This window comes from Salvelinus fontinalis, chromosome 19 (assembly GCF_029448725.1).
Source record: "Salvelinus fontinalis isolate EN_2023a chromosome 19, ASM2944872v1, whole genome shotgun sequence".
In the NCBI taxonomy this organism is placed as follows: Eukaryota; Metazoa; Chordata; class Actinopteri; order Salmoniformes; family Salmonidae; genus Salvelinus; species Salvelinus fontinalis.
The window spans coordinates 42,045,880-42,059,981 of NC_074683.1; the positions used below are offsets into that span (position 1 = coordinate 42,045,880).

Consider the following 14,102-nt stretch of genomic DNA (forward strand, 5'->3'; position numbering starts at 1 on the left):
TAATTAGTAAACGTTCAGATTCCTCGCGGCTTCTCTCTGCCGATGCTACTCCACACACTAATTAAAAACAGAGAGGAGGAAGGAAGAGAGACTGAGGGAGAGAGAGTGAGAGAGAGCGAAGAAGTAAGAAAGAGAAGAAAATAAGAGCGAGAGAGCGAGACAGAGAGAGAGGAGAGGAGAGGAAAAGTGTCACCAAGGACACTCAGAGATACGTAAACCTGAGACGCAGAGCGTCAGTCCGCTTCAGGCACCATCAGTATGACCAGAGCAGTACTGCTGTTTGAAGTCAGACAGAAGAGAGACAAAAGAGCTTGGAACTGAACTGTCACCTTCTGGGAATGGGGGGGGAGAGAGAGAGATCTAAACAGAGGGAGGAGTAGAGCGAAGAGGAGCAGAAAAGGGGAGAGAGACAGTCCTCTATCCAGTATCGGTGTGAAAGTGGAAACCGCCTCCTTTAGGACAATTATTGTTTAGATTCACATGCCAAAAGCATTCCTCTCCTTATTTCCTTCCCTCTCTCCTTTCTTCCCCCCGTCATCTCTTCTACCTTTTTACCTCTCTCAAGTCATCATGTTTACACAAGCTGTTATAACCGTTTCCCTGTTGTCCTTTTCTGCATTTTCTTCCTCCTTCCCCTCTTTCTTTGTCTTTATCTTGCTGGTTGGAAATCTGAAAGGCTTGCTCATCGGTGCCAGCCAACATCAGTTAATCCTCTTCCAAAGCACCTTAGCAATGCTGGGAATTTAGTGATGGTAAAAACACACAATTGACAACAACGACAACAACTGTTCTTAACACTGGGTTCACTGTTGGCAAGAGTGGCCACATCTTGAGATGTTTGTTTTCCATAAGTAGTTCAGAACAATCTGCAGGGGTGTGATAACCAAGGATCTCTCCGGAGTGTGTGTGTGTGTGTGTGTGTGTGTGTGTGTGTGTGTGTGTGTGTGTGTGTGTGTGTGTGTGTGTGTGTGTGTGTGTGTGTGTGTGTGTGTGTGTGTGTGTGTGTGTGTGTGTGTGTGTGTGTGTGTGTGCACAGGGAGAAGAACAGTGCCTAGTTGGACAGTAACATGCTGGTAATGACTTTGTGTAGTCACATGAGATGCCTATTACCATGTTCCTGTACACAGTCTGTCTGGGTCAGAATAACACACCTGCATATTAACATCCCACAGAGTAGCACATCATGGACCTAACTACCAACATCAAACTGCTGCTAAGAGCCTTCAATTCCTGTGTGTGTGTGTGTGTGTGTGTGTGTGTGTGTGTGTGTGTGTGTGTGTGTGTGTGTGTGTGTGTGTGTGTGTGTGTGTGTGTGTGTGTGTGTGTGTGTGTGTGTGTGTGTGTGTGTGTGTGTGTGTGTGTGTGTGTGTGTGCGTGTGTGTTTCCAATCGTTTGTAATTGCAGGTTGGTAACACATTGATGCACATAATGCACAAGGCTGTGTTTCTGTGTCTGTTTGGGTACACGTACACACAATAGGGTGTTGGGACACACAAAAAACAGATAACTCTTTATTTTGCATTGCATTTTATTTCTAATGCAAGGGACAGATTTTCAGTCAATCCTCAAAATGTACAGAAGCAAAGATAATTTAGATTTCAACTTGATACGTTGATATAAAATCAATAATACAAGACCACAAAGATGACCGCTTGACTAAGTCAATGTTGATGCACATTGAATGCTTCATTGATTTACCTATTCATTTTTTTGATTGCCTCATTCATAACTTCTGCCCAGTATTTCCATACCACAGATCTTAACCCTCTCTCCCACTGCTTCAAGCAGCTTCTAGATCAATGGCAGGAATTTAAAAAAATCCCAGGCTGGAGGAACAGAATTCAAATAAATAAAAAACAATTTCAATGAGTGATTATATGTATTATAGTTAGATTGTGGTCTCACAGAAAGTTTTCCTCACCTTTCCTCCTTGTACTCTACAATTACCCTTCATTTTAATTTCCTATCTAATGAAACTGAGATTTTCTCCTGTGGCGCCAATGAGAGGCGACAGCAAGCCATTTGAATGTGTTTATTTACTTTTGTGGTATCATTCAAGGCAGCAGAGCTCTGAATAACACCAACATTAATATGACACTGTGTCTGGGCCCGGAGAGGAGAAGGATGACTGTTAAGACTTTACTAGAGAGATACCTTGGAACAGATTTCCTAAACGTTTGCACTGTGTGTACGTTTGCAGAAAAAACACTTAAGGAAAGAGAAAAGAATTACTGAAACCTTTTTCACTTACACATGATCTCAATGTCATATTCCTTCTATTCTCTCCTTATCTTATCGGGGTCAGTCAGCTTGCCAGGCATTGGCTTATCTTGTTGGCAGTGTCCTGCCAAACTGCATTAAACTGCTGTAATATGTGTGAGAGGCACTTACTCTGGTCAGGGTGCCTGTCAGAGTGCCAGTCTGTCTCAGAACTGGCCACACGTGATGTTCTAGCTAGCTGTCTGGCATGCAGGGCAGACTGGCTGTTCACATAGACTGAAGGCAAGAGAATATTTCTTAGTCACAATTGGAGGAATTTTGAAATGTTAACATGCAGAGTGCTGCTGGGACATAGGCCAATAGAGGCAGACAAGGTATTAATATAGGAGGCTGGCTGAGGTGCATGGGGGGTGACGGGGGGTGACGGACGAGGGGGGGGGGCTGATGTGTGGGGCTTGGGATGAGGTATGTGGGAAAAAAGGGCAAGGAAGGGCAATGGGTGACGCACATAAGGAGTGAAGTACTGTGGTGGTTGGATGAGGTGTGAGGCTGTTGGGTGATACATAGGGGTTGGGGTGAAATATGTGCGGGATGGGTGAGCCATGTGGGGGTTTGGGTGAGGCGTGTTAAGTTGTTGGACAAAGTATACAGGGGTAGAGTGCTTTGTGTGCATGTGGTTTGATAATGAGTGTAGATGAAGCATGTGAAGCTGTGTTGATGGTACCGAGGGTCTGGATGACGAGCATGGACATTAGCTGACATTAGGTAAGGTACTTGGGGGAGGGGAGGAAGTCTGTCTGGGGCTCTGATGGTCATTGACATTTCCCGTGCGGTCCTGTCGCCAGCATAGCAAATCTGCTCCTGCTCATCGTAATGACGGCCTGCCAGCCAGCCAGCCAGCCAGCCAGACGGGGGCTAGTGCCTGTCTGTCAATCACAGGTCTCCACGGTGATCCATGGACTGTCCCCCATGGCAGTCATCATACTGGACACCCTGGGGAGAGGGGGGGGGGGGGGGGGGGGGAAGAGAGAGAGAGAGAGAGAGAGACGATGGACTTAGTGAGACAGACATCTAAAGGTCAGTAGTCAGTCAGTTCAGACACCACAACAATATTTATCTCTTCTGATCACACAGATATGGAGCTTTCTTGGAAACTGGCAGACTGGGGGAAAGAACAGAGGTCCTAGACCACATCCACATGGAGTCTGGTCTCCAACCATACAGTATGATCTTTATTTTTCTTATCCATGATTGACCAGGTAGAGTTATTATTTACAGTAATTGTACCACAGGAGGCTGGTGAGGGGAGGACATGGTAACCATGTGTTTGATACCATTCCATTGTTTCTGTTCCAGCAATTACTATGAGCCTGTACTCTAGCCACCTGTGAATTGTACCTACCATGCTTAAAGCTCACATGCACACACACACACACATACACACACACATACATACACAGATACACACACACACACAGACACACACACACGACTGACACCCATGATGTAAATGTAGGCCAAAAGGTGAATTTCCTTAAGACCAGTAAGGTTATCAGCACACTTATAAATGAATAAAATGAATCCCATTTCACCTAGCTCTGCTAAATTGTCTGATAGCTTATAACTATCTAATGGCATTGGAAACAATTAGAGCAGCGTTATCATAATCATTAAAGGCAATTTACACCTCCTCCACTGAAGGATTGGTGTGAAGTGCACATCCCTTACAGGCTACAATCTGACCCCATCTAAACGACAACGGTTGTTGATCACTTGACCTCACAAAGGTCAGAGGTCAGGGAGTTCAAACAGCTATCAGCGTGGTGCAGGGCTGCAGCGTCAGGAAATAAAAACAATGTTTCTTAGCCCGACTCGTTGCGCTCCCATTAACCCCTTCCACGCCACTTTGGAAATAATCACCTGGCACTGAGCTATCAGAAATCCTTTACAGCCTGGTGTGTGTTTGTGTGTGTGTGACTGTAAGATAGAGAATTGTGAGAGTACACTTTAGTGTGTGTGTGTGTGTGTGTGTGTGTGTGTGTGTGTGTGTGTGTGTGTGTGTGTGTGTGTGTGTGTGTGTGTGTGTGTGTGTGTGTGTGTGTGTGTGTGTGTGTGTGTGTGTGTGTGTGTGTGTGTGTGTGTGTGTGTGTGTGTGTGTGTGATTATACACCCAAAGATTTTCCAGCAGCAGTGCACTAAAAGGATTAGCTGTCTTGGCAGCAGTGAACACTGTGCTTCATATTGTTAGCGACATCAGTCTCTCTCTTCACTGGCTGATGTTAATGTGAATGTTAAAGATGTGGAGGAGAACACATGGAGGACAGCTGAGTCAACTGGACCTGTAACAAAACACTCGGACCAGCAAGACACCTTTGCTCTAAACCACATCTGCTGATGTAAAAAGGGCTTTATAATACATCTGATTGATTTATTGATTGATCACAATTATCACAATCCATAGACTGATTACTACAGCGTCATGGTGACATAACTCATTTATGGCCTTATAGTCCTACATAAGCATTCATAGAGATACATAGAAATGAAAGGAAAACTTCAACAAACAATAATGATCTCTCTCTCTCTCTCTCTCTCTCTGTGTGAGAAAGAGATAGAGAAAAAAAGATCTTGCAGATGTGGCTCTGTGAAGGGAGTAGACGGTGGGGAGGAAGGGGTGAGCAGGCTGGGGAGACAGACTGACAAGCTCAGAGCACCATGCCACCACCAAACTATAATTTCACTGCGACATGGTCTTTAAGTAATAACGAGCTGTAGGGGGTGTCATTACCGCCAAACTACCCTGCTCCCTCTGCCACCATTTCCTCGAGTCTCCAGGCATGAACACCGGAGCACATGCTGTCATCGACCGTCCGAGCGAAAGGGAATTGTGCGCGCTCCCGCGGCCGCGCCAACCCTCCTAGCAGTCCCCCAACCCCCGCTGTCTGTTTACAATGAGCCAGTCATCAAAATAACAAACAAACAAACACATAAACCGCTTCAAAGACCCGCGCAAGATCAATGAGCGATCCATAAACATCAAGTATTTTCGTTCTCTTCTCTCTCCTGTTATTGTCAGCTCGTAGATGATAGCTTTGGACTGAAGCAGCTCAGACTCAATCAGTGGTATAAGTTCGCCCCTACACAAAACAGCAAGCAACCATTGGAGGGAAAACAAAAACAATTCCAGATGGTGTTTTGTCCTTTCACAGGGTGTTGTTGTCTGGTTGACTCCGGGAGAGGGGTCAAATATAGGCTGTGAAGTACAGTACCAATCAAAAGTTTGGACACACCTACTTATTCAAGGGTTTTTCTTTACTTTTAATATTTTCTACATTGTAGAATAATAGTGAAGACATCAAAACTATGAAATAACATCATGTAGTAAGCAAAAAAGTGTTAAACAAATCAAAATATATTTTAGATTTTCGATTGTTCAATGTAGCCTCCCTTTGCCTTGATGACAGCTTTGCACACTCTTGCATTCTCTCAACCAGCTTCACGAGGTAGTCACCTGGAATGAATTTCAATTAACAGGTGGCCTTGTTAAAAGTTAATTGTGGAAATTATTTCCTTCTTAATGAGTTTGAGCCAATCAGTGGTGTTGTGACAAGGTAGGGGTTGGTATACAGAATATACCCCTATTTGACAAAAGACCAAGTCCATATTATGGCAAGAAAAGCTCAAATAAGCATAGAGGAATGACAGTCCATCATTACTTTAAGACATGAAGGTCAGTCAATGCAGAAAATTTCAAGAACTTTAAAAGTTTCTTCAAGTGCAGTCGCAAAAACCATCTAGCGCTATGATGAAACTGGCTCTCATGAGGCCTGCCACAGGAAAGGAAGACCCAGAGTTACTTCTGCTGCAGAGGATAGGTTCATTAGAGTTAACTGCACCTCAGATTGCAGCCCAAATAAATGCTTCACGGAGTTCAAGTAACAGACATCTCAACATCAACTGTTCAGAGGAGACTGTGTGAATCAGGCCTTCATGGTCGAATTGCTGCAAAGAAACCACTACTAAAGGACACCAATAAGAAGAAGAGACTTGCTTGGGCCAAGAAACACAAGAAATAGGCATTAGACCGGTGTAAATCTGTCCTTTGGTCTGATGAGTCCAAATTGGAGATTTTTGGTTCCTACCGCCATGTCTTTGAGAGTCGCACAGTAGGTGAAAAGAGGATCTCCACATGTGTGATTCCCACAGTGAAGCATGGAGGAGGTGTGATGGAGTGGGGCTGTTTTGCTGGTGACACTGTCTGTGGTTTATTTAGAATTCAAGGCACACTTAACCAGCATGGCTACCACAGCATTCTGCAGCGATACGGCATCCCATATGGTTTGTGCTTAGTGGGACTATCATTTGTTTTTCAACAGGACAATGACCCAAAACACACCTCCAGGCTGTGTAAGAGCTATTTGACCAAGGAGAGTGATGGAGTGCTTCATCAGATGACCTGGCCTCCACAATCACCTGACCTCTACCCAATTGAGATGGTTTGGGATGAGTTGGACCGCAGGGTGAAGGTGTCACGCCTGCGCCCCCTCTCTGGCACTTGAGGGCGCAAGGCTGCCCATCATTACACACACCCGTCACCATCGTTACACGCAGCAGCGCTTCATTTTACTCACCTGGACTCCATCACATATTGAATAACTCCCCTATATCTGTATATTCCTCAGTTTCATCCCGGTGTCTGCATTAATGTTGTTTTGTTTCCCCTGTCCAGACGCTATTCATATTCTGTTTCATGAACGTTATTTATTAAATGTTCACTCCCTGTACTTGCTTCTTGTTTCCCAGCGTTTGTCCTTACAGAAGGAAAGCAGCCAACAAGTGCTTAGCATATGTGGGAACTCCTTCAAGACTGTTGGAAAAGCATTCCTCATGAAGCTGGTTGAAAGAATGCTATGAGTTTGCAAAGCTGCCATCAACACAAAGGGTGGATATTTTGAAGAATTTGTTCAACACTTTTTTTTTTACATGATTCCATATGTGTTATGCCATAGTTTTGATGTCCTCACTATTATTCTACAATGTAGAAAATAGTTTAAAAAAATAAAGAAAAACCCTTGAATGAGTAGGTGTGTCCAAACTTTGACTGGTACTGTAAGTCTGGAATTTAGGTTTCCCATTGCGTTTTCATGCGTACAACTTGTGGAAAGGATTCACCACATCTAGAATTTGCCTACTGTCATATTATTAATTTATTCTATTGTGCCTCAATTTGGTTGAATTCAATCAACTTTAGTATAGGAGTTCATGCACTCCACTTCTTCCGTGGCCTACGTTTGACATTTTTGTAATTTAGCAGATGCTCTTATCCAGAGCGTCTTACAGAAAGAAGTATTTCGTGTTAAGTGCCTTGCTCATGTCGGTTACTGGCCCAACGCTCTTAATAACGACAAGGCTACCTGCCACCCTGATAACTCATCCAGTGTGGCCTAATCCAATAGCCTATATTTTTTTTTACAATACATTTTTCAGCAGAGGGTCTACACACAGTTGGCTTTTTCACGCACGACTCGAGGAGGTGCTGAAATGACGTGATTTCAGTCGCTGTCATTTCAGCACTGGACAGCTCTCGTCCGGCCAGAATGGTATAAAGTAAAGCACGCAGGAATAACGACCTACGTTTCTAATCTTGTAGCATTTGACAGTGCTTTACACAAGCCACAGCAGGGGTAGATAGAAAGAGAGGCATGGGATCATATTAATGATATAGAAGAAAGTTCAAGTTATAGACAGAAGCCCTTTCAGCTTTGCCTGAAGTCAGGCACAACTCCCTTTCTGAACGTGGTCAAACTGCAGGTATACATACTTTAAATTGGCGATTACAGAGCATACTCTGGCCGGGTCATGCATTGGCTTGGATCTGAAAGTCTCGCAGCATTGCTAGCATTGCTTTGCAGCTGTGTGTTTCGTGAGATCATGAACAATCGGAATCTCTGTTCGCCCCCCTTTGCCTCTCTGGGTCAGGAACATTAGCATAGTCCGCTCTGCTTGACTGACCACCGCTGCCGGTGCGGGGGACCGCTTTTGTCCCCCACTCACCCCTGTGGGTAGCACTCAGGTGAGGGCAGGGAAGAGTGGAGTAGTCCGATTACACAAGACCCCCATGGTGTCCACGCATGGGAATTAGAGGCACACACAACAAAAAGGTGAAAATGTTGTGCACCTATTTACAAAATTCCCTTTCCATAGGCCTATAATAAGGAAACTCTTCCAAAGATGCTACAAACGAGGTGCTCATAACAAACAAAAAGTAAGTTTCGTTTGGGTAAATTTAATTCACAGACTCGCGCTGTTGAGTGTTACAGAGGAATGAATACTGTGTCTTGTATTCGGTCGCCAAACAGTGAGTGACAGTTATTTTTCTGCGCTGGGCTGATTCTCATGCGGTCCTGCGCGCCTCCATTATGTTGCAGTGGTGGGAAATGAGAGGTCCGCGAGCTGCTGGCGTGCTGATTACCACTCCTTAGGGATCCTCTGTTTCTCCTCGGTAACTGATAGTTAGGCGCTGTTCTAATCAAATATACCGTCTGTCTCCGCGATACAGACAGACCTATAGCCAGCCAAAAACACACGCTTGGGCGCATTGCAACGCAGTTAACCCCTGTGCACCAGTTATTCTGCTACCAGTCGAGTAAGAATTAGAGGAGATTTTTTCTTGCAGACTACTTTTTGTTTTTTATATGAAAAAAATGTTTTTGTAAGTGTCCTTTCAATTATTTAGTCAAATATAGATATTTCGGCTAAACCTTGCAGTATATTCTTTTCAAATCAACAATCAAGGCACTGCTGACTTGAAAATGTGTCTTAGAAATGTGTTTCTCTCACTAAATTGGACGATTTCTCTTCCTTTCATTCACTGGGCAGACAGACAAGCCTGTTCTAAAGCACCCCAAAACGTTATCCTCATCAAACTTATTATTTCCATTCTTCTTCCATTCAGTACACCCGACCCCTTCCAAAAAAATCCCTGCTTCCCGCGGTGCGTTAGGTTTTGTGTGGTCCCGGCAATGTCCCGTTTTTGACACTTCTCTGACGGGTTCCCCCGGTTCCCTCGCACCTGCGTCGCTACCGGGTCCCTTCAGGAATGCACTGGGGCTTGTAATCGCCTTTGTTGGGGCATTGAGTTGTACGGCTGAGTGAAACTTCCCAACCTCACAGTGCGCCGGTCGCTGAATGGGGCTCAGCGTGGGGCGGCTCTCCAAACCGCGGCCGCTGCCAAATTCCAACAGTGGCGCTCACAATCACTCCCACACAGGCCCCGCTACCACCAAGCAGGAGGGATGGAGGGAGAGGAGGGAAGTTAAAGGGGGGGGGGGGGGGGTAAGGGTGTGAAGGAGTAAAGAGGAGAGAGAGAGGAAAAGAGTCCAAAACGAACTCTAAACAAATGGTCAAGGCTAAATGTTTCTCACCATCACTCTTCGCGATGGACGGTGAAATCCGGGTTAGGCCTGAATCAATTACATTTTGTTTAGCTCGGCAAGTCAGTTATTAAGAACAAATTATTATTTACAATGACGGCCTCCACCGACCAAACCCGAACGACGATGGGTCAATTGTGCGCCGCACTATGGGACTCCCAATCAAAGCCGGTTGTGATATTTACATTTACATTTAAGTCATTTAGCAGACGCTCTTATCCAGAGCGACTTACAAATTGGTGCATTCACCTTATGATATAGCCTGGATTCGAACCAGGGTGTCTGTAGTGACGCCTCTAGCACTGAGATGCAGTGCCATTAGACCACTGCTCCCCTCGGGAGCTCTATATTCCCAACATTATCAACCATTTTCACAGGGTCCCCGTTCATAGGCTAAAAGTCCTCAAATAAAACCATACTACAGAGAAGTATTCAAAATGTGGATGATTATACTTCAAAGTTTAATCATCAATACAATCATTTCCCCGGCTGATTGCTTAGACACTGTCTAATTGAAAATCTTCTGACAAACAGTTCAGGATAGGCTACAGAACATCGTGCTCAAAATAGCTCGTGTTGTGAGAAAACAGCATTGCAAGAGAGCAAGAAACAACAAGAGTAAAAGTTTGTAAATGTGTGAAGAAAAAAAACTTTCCCTGTGTGTGTGTCAGCAGCCTGTGTGCCACCACGTTTCGGTGCATTGGGGCCTGTGCTCCAGTGTATGGTGCTGGACAGAGCAGCAGCAACAGCAGCATCGCAGCGCTCCTGGAAGAGCGCAGGATTAAGAGGCAGCAAGATTGTTAAACATGTCAACGTGTAATTGCACGATAAGGCCCTCGCGAGGAATTCATTGGCCCAGTTGCTTTCTCTATTCCCCGCTAATCTTGCCTGGCACATTCGTTCTGTGCAATCTGTCTCCGTAATCTTCTGTGACAGAGCGGGCACCGAGAGCAGGCAGCTCGGCTGGGTTTTTTGGGGAGGGGGGCGTTGGGGATGGAGGGAAAGCGGAGAAAATATGCAGAGGCGTGATAAAGTGACGCTAATTATCCCCATTTAGGACAGCGAGTGCAAGGGATCGGGGCTTTACCAGCGCCGAGTGTGCGCCAGCGCTGATGGCTTTCTAGCGTGGAATATATCGGTGGCTACAAGATAAAAGTATCGCATGCTGGAGAGATTTATTGGTCAGAGATGTACTGCTGCTGTTCCCCCCCTCCCCCCTCTTCCTCTCTTCAATTCCCCAACCTCCACATCGCCACCTTTGCCCCAAAACCCGTTCCTCATCACTTACCCTCCCTTCCACTTTCCCCTCTGTGGTCGAGTAGTAAATTATTCGGGTTAAATTTACCAGAACACTCCTCTTTTAACCTAGCGATGTGCCGTGACGCGCCCCGCCTCTCTGGTTTTTCAGCGTTAATCTGTGTCGCTTTACATCTGCAGATAAGATACAAATAACCTCCAAGCGGGCCATGCTATGTGCCCCTCCGCTGCGTAGGAGGGGAGCTCTGCATACGCCATATCACTGTCTGTTTAGGATCCACACCAAACTCAGTTTTCAGCCGTTTGTTTTATTGAATTCAGCAGTTTGTTTTATTGAATTCAATGGTCTCCACCTGTATCTTGGGGAGGCGGCTCTCTGACAGGTGCTGTAGGCGGCCCTAGGTGCGGTATGGTCCTCTGAACTTCTAAAGTTAGTACCAGTGGAGGCTGGTGGGAGGAGCTATTGGAGGACGGGCTAATTGTTACGTCTGGGATGGGATAAATGGAAACCACATGTTCGACTCCATTCCATGAATTACATTCCAGCCATTACAATGAGCCCGTCCTCCTATAGCTCATCCCACCAGCCTCCACTGGTATACACCATAGTTAACCAATTTTAAATAAGTGCAGCACACCTACCTATAGGCAGATAGATGTGTATAGGCCTACAGTACAATATGTATCATCCGTTTTCTAAATGGTGGAACAGTTTGATATTCCTGATTGGGGAAAAACTGGTGGGGAAAGTTTCTATATTCCTATATTTCTATATTTCTTGCATTGTTGCATGTGAAAACTGAAAGAAGAAAGACATAGGACAGTGATCTTCTTTCAGAAGACTGGAATAAAAGGTAGGATCATGTGGACAACACTATTAGGAAAGCAAAGCCACTATGAATTATTCATGCAGTGAGTTTCAGAAAAATAGATTTTACTTTTGTAAAATGTTCAGTGTAAATTAAGTTTGATTTTAGTTGAATGATGATGTAATGATTGGAAAGTTTCAGGATATTATTTGGGGAGAGAAATATGATGGATCTAGTGATGACAGCTCTTTGAAATAATTTTTGTGGTAGTTGAAGAAATAGGTAGAATAGGTTCACATGTAGACCTACTGATAGCTAGCTACCTGTAGTTCTATCTAATAAATACATTATTTAGGCTAACAGCATAGCTGCGGGAAGTAGGGGTGCTGAGGGTGCTGCAACACCACCTGAAAAATAAGAATTAAAATAATAATAATAAAAAGAAAAATAGAAAATAATATTTTTCACAAAAGTAGTGCACTGGGCCTTTAATAGTCCTGTATTAGCGGACCGATATAACCGTCTGCAGCACGGGTGAAGCATTTTTTCCAGCAAATGAAATTAAATAAGTTATAGTAGTGGTAGTGTCTGCAGTAGTAATGGTGGTGACTGGTTGTAGTTGAAAAAGTAGTTAGATTAAAATATTGATTGATTGGTTGGTTAATTGTTAGGAAATTATGGGGTATGATAGCCTGAACATGTGAAAGCTGGTTTGGTGTCTCTAGCTTGAACGGTTCAATAGTTACAATTATTGTTGGTGGGTATTATATGCTAATTTATTCACATTTAAGTAGTTATAATTTATAGTGCAGACTAGAGCTAGACCAGAGCAAGTGCAAACCTTAGCTAGCTTGCTACACCCAGGACCAGAGCTGGACCAGAGCTAGTTGTGTGGTTCAGTATTGTTGTGGTCAGTAGGTGTTGTCAGTAGGTGTTGTCAGTAGTTGTGGTCAGTAGTTGTGTAGTTGTGGACAGTAGTTGTGGTCAGTAGTTGCGCGGTTCCGTATTGTTATGGTCAGTAGGTGTGGTCAGTAGCTGTGGTCAGTAGTTGTGGTCAGTAGTTGTGTGGTTCAGTATTGTTGTGGTCAGTAGGTGTTGTCAGTAGCTGTGTGGTTCAGTATTGTTGTGGTCAGTAGGTGTTGTCAGTAGTTGTGTGGTTCAGTATTTTTGTGGTCAGTAGTTGTGGTCAGTAGTTGTGTGGTTCAGTATTGTTGTGGTCAGTAGGTGTTGTCAGTAGCTGTGGTCAGTAGTTGTGGTCAGTAGTTGTGTAGTTGTGGACAGTAGTTGTGTTCAGTAGTTGCGCAGTTCAGTATTGTTATGGTCAGTAGGTGTGGTCAGTAGCTGTGGTCAGTAGTTGTGTAGTTTTGTAGTTGTGGTCAGTAGTTGTGTAGTTGTGGACAGTAGTTGTGTAGTTGTGATCAGTGGTTGTGTGGTTGTGGTCAGTAGTTGTGGACAGTAGTTGTGGTCAGTAGTTGCATGGTTCAGTATTTTTGTGGTCAGTAGTTGTGGTCAGTAGGTGTGGTCAGTAGCTGTGGTCAGTAGTTGTGTAGTTGTGGTCAGTAGTTGTGTAGTTGTGGACAGTAGTTGTGTAGTTGTGATCAGTGGTTGTGTGGTTGTGGTCAGTAGTTGTGGACAGTAGTTGTGGTCAGTAGTTGCATGGTTCAGTATTTTTGTGGTCAGTAGTTGTGGTCAGTAGGTGTGGTCAGTAGCTGTGGTCAGTAGTTGTGTAGTTGTGGTCAGTAGTTGTGTAGTTGTGGACAGTAGTTGTGTAGTTGTGATCAGTGGTTGTGTGGTTGTGGTCAGTAGTTGTGGACAGTAGTTGTGGTCAGTAGTTGCATGGTTCAGTATTTTTGTGGTCAGTAGTTGTGGTCAGTAGTTGTGGACAGTAGTTGTGGTCAGTAGTTGTGTGGTTCAGTATTTTTGTAGTCAGTAGTTGTTGTCAGTAGGTGTGGTCAGTAGTTGTGGACAGTAGTTGTGTAGTTGTGGTCAGTGGTTGTGTGGTTGTGGTCAGTAGTTGTGGACAGTAGTTGTGGTCAGTAGTTGCATGGTTCAGTATTATTGTGGTCAGTAGTTGTGGTCAGTAGTTGTGGTCAGTAGGTGTGGTCAGTAGTTGCATGGTTCAGTATTTTTGTGGTCAGTAGTTGTGGTCAGTAGTTGTGGACAGTAGTTGTGGTCAGTAGTTGTGTGGTTCAGTATTTTTGTAGTCAGTAGTTGTTGTCAGTAGGTGTGGTCAGTAGTTGTGGACAGTAGTTGTGTAGTTGTGGTCAGTGGTTGTGTGGTTGTGGTCAGTAGTTGTGGACAGTAGTTGTGGTCAGTAGTTGCATGGTTCAGTATTATTGTGGTCAGTAGTTGTGGTCAGTAGTTGTGGTCAGTAGGTGTGGTC

General features: G+C 44.5%; 1 protein-coding gene across 2 annotated transcripts in view; it reads right to left on the minus strand.

The window, feature by feature from the left end:
• Positions 1-1,510: 1,510 nt before the first annotated feature.
• The window catches only part of arhgef7a (Rho guanine nucleotide exchange factor (GEF) 7a), a 201,777-nt gene continuing 189,185 nt past the window's right edge, over positions 1,511-14,102 (minus strand). For both annotated transcript variants that reach the window (XM_055871610.1, XM_055871609.1), the window contains one exon: positions 1,511-3,213. The gene's annotated coding sequence lies outside the window, so the exon portion shown is untranslated. The remainder of the gene's footprint in view (positions 3,214-14,102) is intronic.